We start from the raw sequence: 17,130 nt of genomic DNA on the forward strand, positions 1-17,130 counted from the left end.
GAACACGTTCCAAGTTGAAAGGGTAGGGTAGAGAGGCAGAGAAACTCAACTTAGCAGCACCAAACTCAGGACAATAAATTAGATTTAAGTGTATGTAGTTCATTAGATGCTCAAAAGTATTTTTTCCTTTAAAAAGAGAAAACAAAAGCAAACACCCATCCAATCTAAAGAACAGGAACTCATGGTATTTCCCCCTTTTTGATTGCTCAGTGTCATACATAAGACAACCACTAGTTAAGTCAGAATTGGTAGCTGGATGAACTATGTTTGAATATTTACCTAACTTAACATTAAAAGCAAACTCTGCAGCAGCTGCAATAATTTAAGTGGTTATCCACCAGACCTTTTTCAAATATATCTTTTGAGCCTCACAGTAATTACTAGCTGTATGCAGCATACCATTTTTCTGTCTTAAGAATCCAATAGTATAATTAGATCACTCACACACACACACACCCCAGAACTGTTAATCATAACTTACAATAAAAGCTATAAAAATAAAAATAAAAAACAAAAGCTATGCCTCTGATACAAGATCAGGAAGACACATTGATAACATATTTGCATAAATGAAGACCTAATCTCATAGACACATCTGAGCCAAACAGTTTTTGACCAGATCAGTTATTTGTGTCAATAGGATCAAGTGTAGTCACTAAAGAAATCTGGTGATGGTTTAGAAATGACAAGCTCTGAAGCAACATTTGAAACACATGAAGCAACACATTCTGGAAAGTCAAAATGAACAACCCAGGTACAATCCCCATGGAGGAGAAAATCGGAGGCACTCTTAAGGACTAAACCTATCGGGCCAAAGGAAGTTCTTCACTTACTTCCCAGTACACTGGGTGTCAGCAGAGAAAAGTGAAAATTGCTGTAAGGTATCCAGCCTTTCTAGCAGTAGCTGTGAATTTTCTTCACGGCAGTATATCTGTATCCTAAAATTTACCTCCAAGGCAATACGGGGGAGTGGAATTCAGAAGTGACTGCAACTTTTGGGAGGGTGTCACTGAGCACTGAATTCCCACCATGGATGATGGGGCAGAAAGTCTAGGTTAAAGACTCCAGGCACTCACCAATCTGAATTATAAAACACAGTCGTAGCTCAAAGATTTGTAAGCTTTGTTTTCAATCCTTTACCTAAAATCCTGACCTTGAAACCCTTGCTAAACGAATCCTTTCGTTTCACTATCAAGCTACTGCAGTGCTAGGGGTGGGGAGAGGCAGGAAGATGGCAGGTGAATCAGAAGAAAACCAAACCTCTTTTCAACGTCCAGGGGCTAGGGAGTGTTTCCTGTCAAAGATCAGTCTACAACGAGCCTAGGTGGGACCGTACTGCCAGTGACAACTTTTAGGAAGACGCTCCCTAGGGCAGGTATAAATCAATACGTACTCTACTGCACAGTAAAGGTGGTTGAGAGACATACCAACAGCTCTAGATGAACTGTATGTTATTATAACCTCAGGCAAAACAAAGCTGACAAGTGATATCACTTTGCTCCTAAACGGGCGGCTAGCATCCAGAAGAGCACACTAAAATGTTAGGGACCCTAAAGGGAACGGGAACAGCACTTCAAACAAACAAACAAACAAACAAGTCTGAAATCCACCCTTCAGTGCCTACATCTAGCCACTGAATGAACATAGCTTGTATTTTCTTCAGATTAGCATTCCAGTAAGGTAGTTTATTGGCAAGAGAAGCAGTTATTAGAAACTGCATAAACTCATTTTAATATAGCACCAAAACTTGAAAAATCACAGTGGTACAGATCATTCACAATCTCTGATTATACTACTTTTGATAAAGCAATACTTGAATGAGTTAAATTCATGAATTAAAATCAGCTAGCTGAACCAGAAGATACTAGCATGCACAGGAAAGAGTTTGGAGAAGCTGGTAACATGGTGCTGTACCCTCAGGTTTTAAACCACAGAGCCAGACCATTCAATCTATAGTTTCACTGGTATTATACTCCTGCTTAACTTCTACAAAACTGTTATCAGTTTTGCTATTTGCAGTTGTTAGGAGCTACCACACCATCTAGTTGGGCACTTACAGGCAACCTTGTCAACTCGTACCAGAACTATAACAATCCTACGTATCTGCTACCATATAGCCTTTAAGAAATTCCAAGCTTTGCTCTGCTATTTTGTACATGTTATCAACATGATGACTGTATTCCCTTTCAATCTCAGTAACAGTATCTCTAAAGAAATATTAACAAAAAATTAAAAAAATCACGTGCAAGTTCCCTGACTTTTTCTTCCAGGTGGTCAAAGGTCTGGCCCAGAAGATCACGCAAGCTGTCAGGAAGCAGATTCTAGCCTGAAGATACCAGCGCTTCCTCATATCAACAACTACCACAAAGAACGTCTCGTCTGAACTGAACTCGTATACTTCGGCCTTGCTTCCTTTAACATACGCACAGCAGTCTGTATACGTAAGCACTTTCACATTATTTACATCATTCTCTCCTTGGAGAGAAAAGGAGCACGTGACAAGTATCAGTCACCTTGCTTAAACTAATACTAGCAGATGCTCAGCACGGTAAAGACGATAATTGTACACATTATAGAAAACAGTATGAATACAACTTTCTGTCTGAAATATGGCTTTGAAAAAGGACTAATTTTCCGTGTAAAAACTGCTCATATGGAACACAGTTCTTTAAAAAGCCTGACTCAGAGTAGTGCTATATTCTTTGCTAAAGTACCTTCACAAGAAAACTCTCTTGCAACAGATGTGAAAGCCTTTAGAACAGCTATTAGTACAAAAGCAGCAATTTTTCAAATTTTAACACTACTAGAAATGCAATGATAGTGGAACAACAAAATACTAAGCATTCTTGTATCTGATTCGATCAGAACATACCTTGCATTTTGCTTATCAGGTAATCACAAGTTGTCCTACTGCTTTATAGAAAACTGTAAATCAGTTCAGCTGTAAATGCAACATTCATAATAGAATTCCCATGCAGTCAGGGTGGGGGGGGGGGGGGGGGGGGGAAGAATCTCAAGTTATGAGCAAGTCCCCAAATAATTCTGCACCACATAAACATACAGTAAAACTTACTCCTGACTTAGTAGGAAGTCCAAATATATCTGTTGCTCAGTAGGTTCTGACTAGGCTGTAGATCAAGCTGGAACTGACTAGTCTTTGTCTCCCATCTGAAAAAAAATAATAATTTTTTTCTTTAATTTAAACATTTAAACACAAGAAATCTTTGTAAAGTTTGCATGGCAGTCAGAATAAATGGGAACTAACAACATTACATAAGGTAGGTCTTTTGTTTGTTTTTTAAAACATCACTAGCAACATGGAAAAAAATTCTAGGGCTAACTCAGATTCTGGTATACGTTATATGTGAAACCCCACTGTCAGTCACTTACCAGTTTTCTTAAATAATTCTAAGTAATTTACTATTACTCTCTGCAGGTCTCCAGATGAATTTATTGGATTGACACTGATGTTCTCTACTTAGTGGCATGTTATCACTTAAAGAAGCAAACATGCTGAACTGAATGCAGAACTGTAGATAAGCATGCATATACAAAACAAAAATCTCCTTTTCCTCCCTCTGTTCGATATATTGCATATGCCCTCTGATATTTCAGTGGTTACTCCTGCTTGTACCTCACTTTTCTTCCACTGCCCTTCTGCTTTTAAGTTCAGGCTTCACATCTTCACTTTTAAGGCTCCATAAATCTCTGCCCTGCCTAAATCCATCCTCATTGCTTCATATACCATGTACCTTGCTCCACTTCATTAAACCTTTCATCTCCTTTTCTTCACATGCTCTTTCATGCTACTATTCCTATTCTTGAAAATAACCAGTGCACCTATTTACTCATTCTCCCACTCAACCCCTTCCTAAAAACGCTTTGAAACAAGACCAGCAAGATACAGGAAACACTGAATTCAACACACTTTTTTCAGTGTGAACACCAGCCTGAGCCTACATCTGTGCCCTATGGAGTTCTGTGGGCCCCTGCGAGGGTTTGCTCTTTGATGGACATGAGTTAGGAAAAATTACTGGGAAGTGAGTACTTGGTTCAGCCTCAGGGATGTTCTGCCTCCCTCTTCTTCCTATACTGTAACTGGAAAATATCAGTCACACACAAATTCAAAAACCTGCTAATGAAGTACTCTTTAAATGTGCCATACTTTACGCCATGCAAACATGATGTGCAGATGGAGTTTTCCTAGCTGCACGTACAGCATGTATAGAAAATCTTAACGCAGACACCTTTAACTCCCCCGGTATTGTACGCTACGTTCCAGGGCATCATATTCTGAAGCTGAAAATGGAGAGCAACAACACTGTTTATCCTTTAGGATACAGATGCAAGAAACATACAAAAGGTAAAAAATAATTGCTGTAGATGCTGATTTTGTGCAAAGTAACTTATTCTCTGAGTAGTCTCCTGTGCTTGCTGCCATAGTAATGCTTCCAGGCTGGCCAAAGTGTGCTCCTAGCATGACACCCGGTGGCCAGAGAGCTGAACAGCAAGACCTTCTCCTGCTTCCCTCTGGCTCCCTGCGCTCGGGGCTAGGGATCATCACTCCGTTCCGGCTGAGTTTTCAGCTGGAGACTCTCTATATGAATCTGCAAGACACAGGAATATCCTGTGCTGAAATTCATATTCATACACACGCACATATTATCTAACCAACATAGTGTTTGGGACAATTGTATCTCATTTTATGTTTAATAAACCTGTAAAAAGTGGTACCTGATGGTTTTAGAATTCTCCATGTTCTCAACGTTTGCTTTGTTCCTTGGTGCTTCGTTTTGGCAGCGGCTTCAAGTGGGTGAGAGGCACTTCCACAGTACAGTCATCTAGGGTTAGGATTCAGCCATAAGCCATTTTTCCAAGGTGAGGAAGATAAGTTCATCTATTTTCAAAAGTTATGGGACCAAAATGTATTTTTCAATGCCCAAGTCATAGGACGAAGAGATCCAAACTAGACTTGAACATCACTGTGTTTAAAACAGCATTGAACAAAATATAACAGCAACTGTGTTTAAATAAATCATTGAATAGTAAATCTGGCATCAAGCTCTTAAAAAAAATCGATTATTGAACATCAGTGAGAGTTAAGAGTTTCTGGCTACATGATTTTTATTCAAAAAAGGTACAAAATGCCCTGTTTTCAGAGAAAGAAGCAAGAGCAGCTCAGCAGTGAGTTTCAGTGTTGATATTCCTTGATCTTTCGGCAAGTTAAAGGGAAAGGGAACCGTTACTGCTTGCCAGTTTGTCTTACTTCTCATGTTATAGTCAGAATTCCTGGTGACTGAACCTCTCGACAGTAACTAAGGATATCACACGAGACCATTGCCTTCTCTTTTTTTTGGTTGTAGAATATCTGTTTTTTTTTTCCAGTTAGTGCAAAGCTAAAGTAAATAAAGCTTCCCAACATCCTTGCACAATGGAAATTCGTAAGGTAGTGGCAACTCTGTGCTTTCTTTGGTGATTTTGCACCATCACCCTCACTGGGCATAAGTGTGATGGAGATGGCTCGTGCACATGTAGCCATGGTGACTCTGAACCCTGAAAACCAATTTACTCTTTTCTCATCTCAACTGTAACTTAACAACTCTGCTTAGAAAGATAATGGTTAAAATAACAAAGATGTTTATAATCATAATGTATTATTCAGGTACTCTGTCTGAAGTAATAGCCTGTTAATACACATTAGCAGACGATATATGAAAGAGGTTACTACTGAACACAAAGCGACACACACAAGCGTAACAAACTACATCAGTCTGGAAACAATGACAAAAATGTGTCACTTATCAGTAAGTTAAACGTAAGTACATACTGGCCAAGCAAGTACACAAGAATCTAAAGCTTGTGGCAGATCCAACAACTGACCAAACCTAAACAAATAAGCAGCACTGCAATGGGAAGAACGACCTCCCACCGTATTAAGTTTAAAGCTGGATATTGCCAAGAGACAAACAAAGCTGTTGGAGTATGCACAGAGCTAATCCTTGCGATACCACGGAGCCAGACCAAAGATAGCGCTGGGAAGGCAGTTGGAGGGTTAAACCCCAGCCACATAATCCGCTGACAGATTCAAAGCTCTGTTTGAACAAGCAAGGTTCAGAGGCAGCAACCTTCAGGGACTAGTCCATGCACCTCTTTTGAACTTACTCCTCACTGGATGCAGCCATGTTGCTGCAGTAGAAAAAGTTTAAAATGCTTTTCACTTGCTTTTCAGTTCACTTTTCTTCACTGAAGAAGAAAAAAATAGCTCAGGATCAACTGGAAAGTATAAACACTACTTGCCAAACCACTATTATGTTTTTGCACTCTCTCTTCTACTTGCTCCCTCATGCTGGACTTCTGTGTTTGGCCAAATTATGATTTAAATGTACTGGACTCAGATGTGGAAAAACATTTTAATAGACTGGTGCAAGCCAGATACAAAGCTCTGAAAGGCTAATCACATAGGATGATACCATACACTACTGTATTTACACACATGCATACTAAAACTGCACATGTACTACCATATTTAGACATCTCTGAATATATGCATTTATAGTATAATAGGGTTAACTATGGTCTGATTGTGGACAGACAATCTGAACTGAGAAGGATGTGCAATCCCGTACAGAATCAAGAACAATCTCTATTATAGCATTTCTGAATGGCACTTCCTTTTCTGCATCAACACTAAGCCTTCTCTTGAGTAAAATTTGTTCCAAGTGACAGATATTTCTCCTGCATGTTACTGTAAGCTCTACCTTTCCATCTCCCTCACTATCCTCTGTGAATTTTGGAAGTCAGATCCGTATTTTAGAGGAGAAAATGAAAGACACGTGTGCCCATATATATGCAAAAAGCTAAGCAAAATACTTCTGGAACCTGGAAGTCTGTTTTCGGAAAGTTGAGGAAGCACAAACAAGCACCACCCTCAAATCCATTAGAGGCAGGCAAATGCAAAAATCAAACCAGTCACTTCCCCACTACGTTCTTAACTTCCAAATAACCAGGGAAGGTATCACAACAAATCATTTAGTGACAAACACCCAAGGTAAGATTTTTATTGATGTTCAGTTGCTTGCTCTTTAGATTGTCTTTAACTAAATGCTTATTTTCAGCTGAACATTTACCTTCCTCGAGTAGTCTGAACAGTCACAACTTTCACACTGTATAAGGATACCTCACAATGAGTTATTCTGGTATAACTTTATGAAGTATCTAAATGAACTTTTATGGAGTTTTGGCAACAGTGAAATTTCTTACTCTTTATTGAAGATTTCTTCATTTTGGCATGGTATTTACGTTCTGAAACTCAACAGCAATAGCTGGTCTTGGCATTCACTGTTGTATGACTCTGGCTCATATGTTCATTCACGCGCTCTGTTTTGAAGAATAGCCTCTGGCTGTTACTGCTTTGCACATTTTGCTTTTAACTATTGTTTACCACCTTTTGCCTGTTTCTGTGGAAAGGAATGGTTGATGCCAGAACCCAAAATATTTTATTACAGAGGTGTGAAAGCAATGTCTTTTGATATCTCACAGGATAATTCAGTAGCAGTTGATTAGATTTATGAATTCAGAAAATCTTTTTCTTTCCTTCATTTTTCTGTCCTCTTCTCTTCCGTTGACTTCCACGTCTTTTCTCATGTGATCACATTCACCTGGAACCCCACTTCTGATCTATGCACTCACCATCTTCTGCCCATTATAATATTTTTACTAGCAGGTCCATAAACTCATTCATAATTCCAAGAGGCACATAACCGCCACCCTTCATTCTTCCCCACAGTACTCATAGAAGATCTGCCTTTGTAGGACTGTTTTGTCCACTATATGCTCTTCCTTTTATTCAGTGCTGAGCTGACCACATTACACCCATAACTATTGACTAAAAAACAACAATTCTTTTAAAAGAAGGGGGAAAAAAAGAAAAAAATATTGATCAAGTATGCATAACAAAGCAGAAGTTCTCAAGGTCAAAGAAAAGCAATTGTATCAAATCCTGAATCAAATGCCCTTCCTCACTCCATACAGATGAGAGCTGCCATACATAGTTACTGTAAAACTTGCAGGCAGCTCTTTGTACTCATTTCTTTGAAGAGTCCTAAGGACAAGAAAGATGCAAGTTGTGCAAAGCTAATGACAAGCAGATAGAAAACTAGAAGTAAATTCCCTCCACTATGGCAGACTCTACAATTTGAAAACCTCACATTCACTTCTGGGAATGACAAGAATACTAATTTGTGTATCGCTTCATTCTACCATCCTGTTCCAGATCATTTTCCGGTATCATCCATTCCTACAAGTCAGTCAGAAATGAATACCTTACATTTGTTGAACAGAACTCAAGGCACTAAGTGCTTCTGATGGCTATTAATTACTTTAATACTAAATTTTGTCAAAATTGTACTATTGGGTAAGCGTGTGGTAGTTATTGTACTATAAACAGTAGCATCCACTTGCAAATCCAATTATAAAAGAAAGAACATATACTACTTTTGAATTATTAAATTCAAAGACACTATAATTATTCATTGCAGAGAAAGAAGTCAAAGCCCATTTAAAATTTTATAGCAATTTCAAAAAAACAAAATGAATACACAAATATATATTTTAATACAAAAGCTAGATGCAAATGAGATTGTCTTTTTTTCCTTAGTCTATCCCACCTTCACAATCTTTTTGAATTTAGAGGAGATAAAAGAAAAAAAAAACTACTACAGTAGAAGTAACTTATTCCTTGGCCCCTTAGTCCCCCTGGGAAAAATAATAAGTTTTTTTTTGTTTTTGTTTTTTAAACAGCACTTCAGTAACACATTCTAAAAAGCAAAGTTCAGTCCAAATGTTAAAAGACACAATGCTGCTAACAACTGTGAAGTCTCATTTTCAACTGTTTGGTTCAAGAAACCCATCTCTTCATTTTTAAGGAGAAGGGAGAACAGAATCAAAGATTTTCTTCTTTTCTCTCTCCCTAAAAAATTCAGGGAAAAGTAATATTTTCCTAAATATCTCATTTATCACACTTCAGAAAAGTGGCCCATATTTATTTTCTTGCTGGGTAATTATATAACTTTTTGGAATACTACTTGTTTTGACATTTCAGTCATCATGTTATATTTGAGGACAGCACAGAGGAGAAAGGTGATATTGCAAATGTGCTGAGCAAAACTAGTCATCAACAAAACCATGCCAAGTTCTCCATGCTAAAGGTGAAATAGGTTTTGTATCTTCTGAGGAGAGTAATTCCACAGAACAGTAACTCTTTATACAGCCACTTGCACTGCTAGTGCTCTGGAAAACAAGCATGTAAAAAAGTCTCTCTTCAACTTTAACAAATTAGCAGAACAAGTCAAATGGAAAATTACAAGAGTCAAGAAGTATTAGTAACACAGGAAATCATGTTCTGTTGAGCATGTGGATTGTGTAAATGGAGGTTTCCTTCAGTGCATATATTTGTCTCCCTTCTACCAGTAGCTCAAAAGACTTTATAAATAGCTACTATTGGTAACTGCGCCTAGCACTTTTACAAACACCATCATCAGTGTTACCATGAGGATAACACTGGGTGCTGGTGGTGGAAATCACGTGAAGTCATGAGTAAGCAAGACAGGAAAAGCAGTTTTAAATTATGCTAGTTTTTCATGGTAGAAGATAGATAGTACCTGCACTGTGCCATTTGCAAATAAGCTAGAAACACACCTTGGAGTAGGGAGGAAAACTCCCCAGTAACAACAGGTTGCTCTGTTTGCAACTACAGTGTATAATCCAAACAAGCTAGTGATGGCAAAATCTTTCAGCTGTTATTGCTGGCATATGTTCCAAGAACCAACAAGAAAAGCAAAGCTTAGGATAAATTAAGTATAGGATTCTAGGATGAGACTGTTCAAACAGCGAACTGCTATCTGGGTTGAACTGTGAATGAATTTTGTTCTGGGACATCAGCTAAGACAAGATGCATCACCTCTGACGTTCCTCCACAAGGCTTCAGTCCTGTTTCAGGACAGACACGGCGCACCGGGTTAGCTCCTCAGTAGCATCCAGGCCCCAGCTAGCTCCGCAGACCTGCAGCAAATACCTTGTTTCCTGATGGGCAGAAAATTTATTCAGTGTCTTGCCTTGTTCCCAGCACTTCAAGAAGAGAGACAACAAGCCTCAAGCTCAGCTTTCCTGAAAGATCAATTGAAATCAAAAGGTTGTTTCCTTGAGGTGGACATTAGATGCCTTTTAAAGTCCATAGCCCTAAGTAATACAACACTCCATATTGCAACGTTCAGTTCTCTGGTGTCTTAAGTAAAATCAAATTTCTCAGCCAACTTCTCAGACAAACACTAGAGCTGTCCATAAAATACACGGGACAGCAACTATGTTTATATAGAAAAATCCCTGAAACAGATGATCTGGGAACCACAAATGATGATCAGCAACTTGGCACAAAAGAATGCAGCAGTACTCATATACACAAACTCAAACATGCCTACATTTACGCTTTTCTATAGCTTTGTCTCAAGAATATTCAATACCCTACGATTAGAATAGCTCCAGAGGTGGGATATTAATATCCCAGAATGCTGGCAAATACTTTAACAGACCCTCTGCAGCAGGACGAACTCTGCCTATTCCTCTTCATCTATCAAAAGGATGGTTGTCCAGACCATCCCCACCACCACATCCCGTGAGGTATGAGGCCTAGGCGTATTGCAGCAGCTCCCCTTTCAAGCTAAGAGATAAGAACATTACTTAAACAGTTTGTCACTTGGCTACTTACAGGCCACAAAGGCACAGATATTTAGGCATGGCATAACGAGATGGATGTCTCTGCAACTCCTTTGAGAATGCTGGCACAGATATCTAAACAGTGGCTTCCTTCATTCGAATTCCCTTGTTGACTTCTTAAATGATCAAACCAACTCTACAGTGAAGTCATTCACATGTAACTTCAGAAAAACTACACTAGAAGTCAGAGTTAACATGATCCATACTTATGCTGCTTGCACCTGACAGAATCACCTGGATTTGTTCCAAGTGACTAAAACCACGATCAGGCTGATGCTGGACTTCCTTCTATTTTCAAAAAGGCACAACAGTTCTATTCCCAAAAGGGAATAACATATTGAACACAGATAAAACTACCTCGTGATGTTGATATAGCATCTTAAATGAATAAAACCAGAAAAGTTGATTTTACTGAATAAAAAAGGCTGCCTCCACAAATATCTTCCCTGATGAAATAAGGCCCTTAGTAAAGCCTATGCATACCAATCACTTTGATCAGGTTGCATTAATATGAAAATGCATACTTGGACCTGCTCAAAGCCTGGTCTTTGAAGCTTTAAATCTACCTTTTCCCTATAAAAACGCCAACCCCCAATTCTGCACATTTTCTCTAATAACGTGCCAACTGTATTCCAAGGCTAATTAAAAAAAAAATAGAGAAAAAAAAAGAAGAAAACCACACCTTGCTTCATTCTTGTTACAAATTCTCACTAGCCATTTCCAAAAACATTTAGAACATGTTTAGAAACGTTTTGGCAAATACTGACAGGGAATGATAGTCACTTAATAATAAGCCTCCATGTAAATGGAGTCTTTCTCACTATCAGGACATGAGCATGCTTGTCTGAAGTCAGAAAAGGCCTACACACCATGAATTACTTCTTAAGCTTTGTGATAGTTTACTCATTAAAATATATATTATATATAAAAAAATATATATTAAGATATATAAAATGTAATTTGAGCAAAAAAAATGCCTTAGTATTTCTAATCAAAACAAAACCTGATTCCTTGGAACACTGTTAGCTTTAGCATGGTGCTTTGACTATTTATTAAAGCCAACGGCTCTAAAATGGAAAGAAAATACATGAAAGGTACAAGATTGGTAGATCTGTTTAGACACTAGGAAGTGTCACTCTGGATAGACAGGGTTTTATTCTCCATAAATATTCTATGAGGGAGGAGACACAAACACTTGCAGGACTGTCTCCCTTCGCTTTTCAAAGAAAGAGATATTTCCTCCTGGTAAGAGAGACTTGTAACTTAGTAATAAAAATGTGCTCAACTGACAAAAATTCTGCCAACTTTTAAGTTCTTTTTAATGACACTTTTTCTTTGATGGGAAAATGATTTTCTTAGAATGAGATTTTCTCTGAAATTTGATTGTCAGAACACATGTAAAGATAATCAAGCATTACATTAAACAATATTAGTCTGAGGTGTTGTCATACCTCCCAGAGGTTTAACATGGCTGAGGATGACCAATGCGTGATGGAAAACGGTGCAACCAACAGGACTGAAGTCATCTGAATTGAAAATCCTATGCAAAAATGCAATCATATTTCCAAAGTGACAATTCAGGTTTATAAAACTGCTGAGTCTTACTTGCTAAGCAGGCATGGAAGACACTAATCTGTAGCTTAGTATTGCTCTAGGTAAAACTTGTACATTGACTTTTAATAGCTGCTACTTGCCAGCTGATGTTGACTTCTATCCCACTTGAATCAACAGAACAAAGGCTTCTAGAGAAAACAAAGCAAACCAAAACAACCTCTTGTAGAACAATCAAATTATCCGGTGCTAAACTATTACCTTTCTTTGGCAAAAGCTTGTAAATAAGCCTCTCTCCTTCAATAAGGGCAACACTGTTATAGTTACCACACTGCTCATTTAGTTCCTTATTAAGATCAACATATTAAAGAGAAGAATTAGGAACGGTGTCCTAAAGATAACATCCTGAGAGGGAAGCAAAGAAGATTGGATTTCTTCCCAGGTAATTTTGGTGACAATAGACTAAGGCAAATGTGACAAATCTAAAAGCTTTACCCCAGCAATGTCATGCCATCTTACATTTGACTTTTATTGAAGTTGTCTTCCTGGAAATGGAGCAAAAGATTGCACTGGTTCACAAGAAATTATAATCCTGCAGAGAAGAATATAATTAACTTTACTTTCACTTCTAAAATTAGGTCTTATGGCCTTTCAAATTAAAATAGACTGAAATGCACACAACTACTAATTAATGGAGACTATGTGCTAGTAAAGGGTATAGCCTCAGAGAATTTTTAATTTAAATTAAAAAAAACCTAGACATTATTTAAGGATGTGTCATATTAAGCAGGTAAGCAATGAGGTAAATATGCAAGGAACATGAATTTCATACATTCTTAGCACATGACTAAATTAAGAAGTTAAAGTATTTCTCTTTAAATAAATTCCTATGAGATTAGAGTTCCACATATGGGAGACAAGTGGAGAAGCAATGATATTATGTCAAGGGCTGCCTATTGTTCAGGTTATTTAAAACACAAAATGTTAGAAAATATATGGAAACATTATGCTTTTAAGCATAATATTTCCTTAATAGTTATAGTTTGGTCATTTCAATCCAGTGGATTTGACAGAGGCCAAATATCTTTGGAAACTCATTGCATCATAAAGTATTTAGTAATTTAACAGATGTTTCCATCAATTTGGGAACATTCCAGAGGAGTAAGTCTTTTATATTCCTCCAATCCTTTGATTAAAATCCAACCAACGCTCTAAAACTACAGATTAAAGATATCATGTTAAACTGGTAAATTAATTTCTATAGAACACACACATGAAAAAACTAGCATCTCAGACTTCTGCAATAAACACAGCATCCCTTACTAAAATCAGATTTTGGCAGTCCTACTTCATTTTTCCAAGTTTAAATGATCAAATAAATGCTTCTGTTACTGACTAAAAAATATTTTGACAGTCAATCAGAACCTTCAGAGGGACAAAATTTGCCCTGTGAATTGATCTTCAGATTCAACAATCAGGGTTAAACAGTTGGTATTACCACAACACGTTACACAAAGCTACTTCTCTCCGTTTCTGTCTCACTCTCTCTCTCAACACCCAGGAGTCGTACAGGAACATTTTAGCCAAATTATTTCCCATCCAAATTTGTTCAGCCTCATAATGATGTCTTTTTAGGTATCAAGTCATTCTGGTTTCATGGACTTTAATTAGTCTTCCACATCGATTTTTATACCAGTTCCAGTGCCATCAGTTGAATTATTCGCAGTTCATAGTTTTACATCGAGCCTCAAGTAACTTCAAGTCAGATCAATGATTCAACAACGTAAGTCAGTCAGTTACACTGAGGATTGTGCAGAAAATCTGTCTTTTGTGTTTCACTTTAGCTGTGAAAACTATTTGAATAAAAGAAGGACGCAGTTATATTAGGATACCTTTGTCTTCTGTTCAAACCATTGAAAAACAACACATAATATTGACCATCTCCTATAGGATGACAAACATCTCGAATGCAAACTGCGTTCTTCTGGTATTTTAGGTCGGGTGAATTCATACAACTTCACTGCCTTCCATGTTGGGGGTTAGGTAAGTTCAGACTCACACAAGAGAAACTGTAGGAAAGGTGCTTTAGTTTGATATCAAAGATTTTGATTACCAGGTAGCTTTGATGTTAAGCTCTATTAACTAAGTGGGTTGTCTAACATTTCTTTTTCTACACCCTGACATTATTTTCAGCTATGTATGAAGCTTCTGTACGTGAATGTTACTACATTCAGGGATCTCTTTGAACGTAACCAACCAACATCCATTTCTGTACGCTGAAACATCGAAAGAGAAAAATAGCTTAGAAATAGTTTCCAGTGCGTATGATGGACTTGTATATGCACACATAAAAACATACACATACATTCTCCTCCCTCCCTTCCCCACTGTCTCCTACGCAAATCTAGTGATTAGAAATTACAAAAACATGATATCCCTGCTTCTCTCTATTGCTTCTCCTGGAAAGCAAATCTTAAACTCAATCTGCTTGGCTACTGAGCTTTTGACTTCTTCGTCAATTCGACATAAGATGCCAGAATAATCGGGCACACATCCACCCACAGCAAAGTGTTCTGAACGAGGAAGGACTCCCAAGTCTTTCAAAAAGGGTAGATTTGCAAGTGACATATGCACCCAGATTCATTGCCCATCCAAGTAATGAGCACAAGCGCTATGATTAAATAAAATAACACTGGAGCATAGAGTAAAGAATATTCTTAGATAACTGTAGCTTACTTTATTGCAAATGGACAAACTTACCAGTTCACATTTCTCATTGCATATCTGACAAGAAAAGAATTAATCTTCATTTAATGTGGTTTCTGTTAGAAAAGAACTCTACATCAGTTCTGACGTGCCATATGTAGGTATCAGCATTTCTATCTGGCATGATAAAAGCAAGAGAGAGAAACTAATATCAATGACAAAAATTATCTTGTTATGGAACCACGCCATTTTCACTGTATAGCTTCAAAGTTTAGGAACAGATCCTAGGTACATTTTTACAGAAAGTGTTTTTTTCTTTAGAAAGGAGACATTAATAATTAAGGGAAAACCCCACTTCCCACAGTTATTACAGTTTATGTCTGTACTAGAAAGTATTTCAATTAATCAGTGTTCTGCTACGAACTAAAATTGGACATACACATTTTTTTTTTGCCAGTCATCACTTCAAAAGGTTATCATAAATCCTCATCCCCAATATCAACTTAGCAGATACTTTTAAAGAAACTTTTAATAAAGCAAGTTTTATGCAAGTAAATCTAGAGGTACAATGCTTGAGTGCCTTAATCCACACACGGGCCAAGTACTAGGACACAGGAGACATCCAATTCGTTATTTGCTTTGCATTAGAGCTTTGCTAGAAGGCTGCCATGCATCCTGACCATGCTGTCAGCACAGAGAGACAGCTCCAGAAAAATTCATAGTCTAAAAATAAGATGTCACTATGCAGGCAAACAGATTACTGAACACAACAGGAACAGGGGATCAGAGGCCTAGACACCTCCGCTAGCTAATCACAGTCAAAACCACACTCAGACATGGAAAGTTAATTAACTTCATTTGAAATGTATGGAGCTATTTGGTCCTTTAGCTAAATCCTCAAGGACCAAGGATGTTTTTCAATACAATTTACATACACTACTACACACTATTTGTTGACCTAATAAACAATATAAATTAATTCTAATTTTTTAAAAAAATATGAATTTGGGGTAAAACTAATGGGCTAAACACTGTCACTGAAGAAAAAGGGTAGTGAAACAGCGCCTTTTCATGCTTTTTCTTCATTTTATGGGCAGAGAGAAAGACTCTATTAGGACACAGGATGTGATACAGAAACTGGGGACCTCAAAGTATAACAACAGACTAAGACAAACTACATCAAATAACAGAAGAAGGATGCACTTCAGGCAGAAAAAGAACACTTAACAACAAGGAATGGAGAAATCACCAGGGTCATAACAGAAGACCTCCAACTAGAGCTCTTGAATGTTTAACTCAATACATTTTTATGTTAATATATTTGCGGTTATTACATTCATTTTACTGCTGCAGCAATAATTGGTATCTAGAGGAAAAAATACTAGAAGAATGCGTAAATACTAATATATTACCTGGTCCTGAGATATCAAAAATAATCTTTCAACTTTTTAAGGGAGATGATATCAGAAAGGTACCTGCAGTGAGCAAGACCATTAGACATGCTAGAAACAAACATTTTGCCATAGACAGCAACAGAAAGTTCAACCACATTCTTCTGAATATTGATAATATTACTTGATAGGAAGCACTGATTTACAGAGATTTATGTTACATTCAAAGAATGAGTCTGTGATAAACAGGTAGGTCATCTGTTTATGGAGCAAGACATGTCAGGGGAAAGAAATCCTTTACAGCTTGCACAGCAAGGGTAAAGAGTTCAACGTCTTCTCAGTATCCAATCTGCTTTTTGTAAAACTCATTATTAAAGAGAAAAATAGTGTACTCCACTATCTGAGTAGTTTCAAAAAAGCCCTTAGTCCAGACAAATGTCTTCCTGAAAGTACTGCATTCATGATTTTGCAATGGTGCTTAAATTTATTAAGAATGAACTGAATAAAACTGAAGCAGCCTGCCCTCTAAACTGAAAATTAATTACAAGAGAGAGACATTAATATTTCTGTATCAAGTATAACCTCTTACGGTAGCAAAACAGATTAGACAGCAAAATTCAAGGACAAGAATATAAATGAATTAATTCAGAAAAGATATCCTGAAAGCCAGTTATAATTCAAAACACAGATATGATCATAAAGAATTCATTCT

The 17,130-nt window shown here is 37.4% G+C and overlaps 1 long non-coding RNA gene across 1 annotated transcript in view; it reads left to right on the forward strand.

Moving 5' to 3' along the window:
* Window positions 1–2,575, forward strand: part of LOC134139940 (uncharacterized) — a 40,026-nt gene extending 37,451 nt beyond the window's left edge. Inside the window, exon 3 of the long non-coding RNA XR_009958291.1 lies at window positions 2,271–2,575. This is a non-coding gene — a long non-coding RNA (uncharacterized LOC134139940). The remainder of the gene's footprint in view (window positions 1–2,270) is intronic.
* Window positions 2,576–17,130: the final 14,555 nt, after the last annotated feature.

The sequence above is a fragment of the Rhea pennata genome, chromosome 4 (assembly GCF_028389875.1).
Source record: "Rhea pennata isolate bPtePen1 chromosome 4, bPtePen1.pri, whole genome shotgun sequence".
Classification (NCBI taxonomy): domain Eukaryota; kingdom Metazoa; phylum Chordata; class Aves; order Rheiformes; family Rheidae; genus Rhea; species Rhea pennata.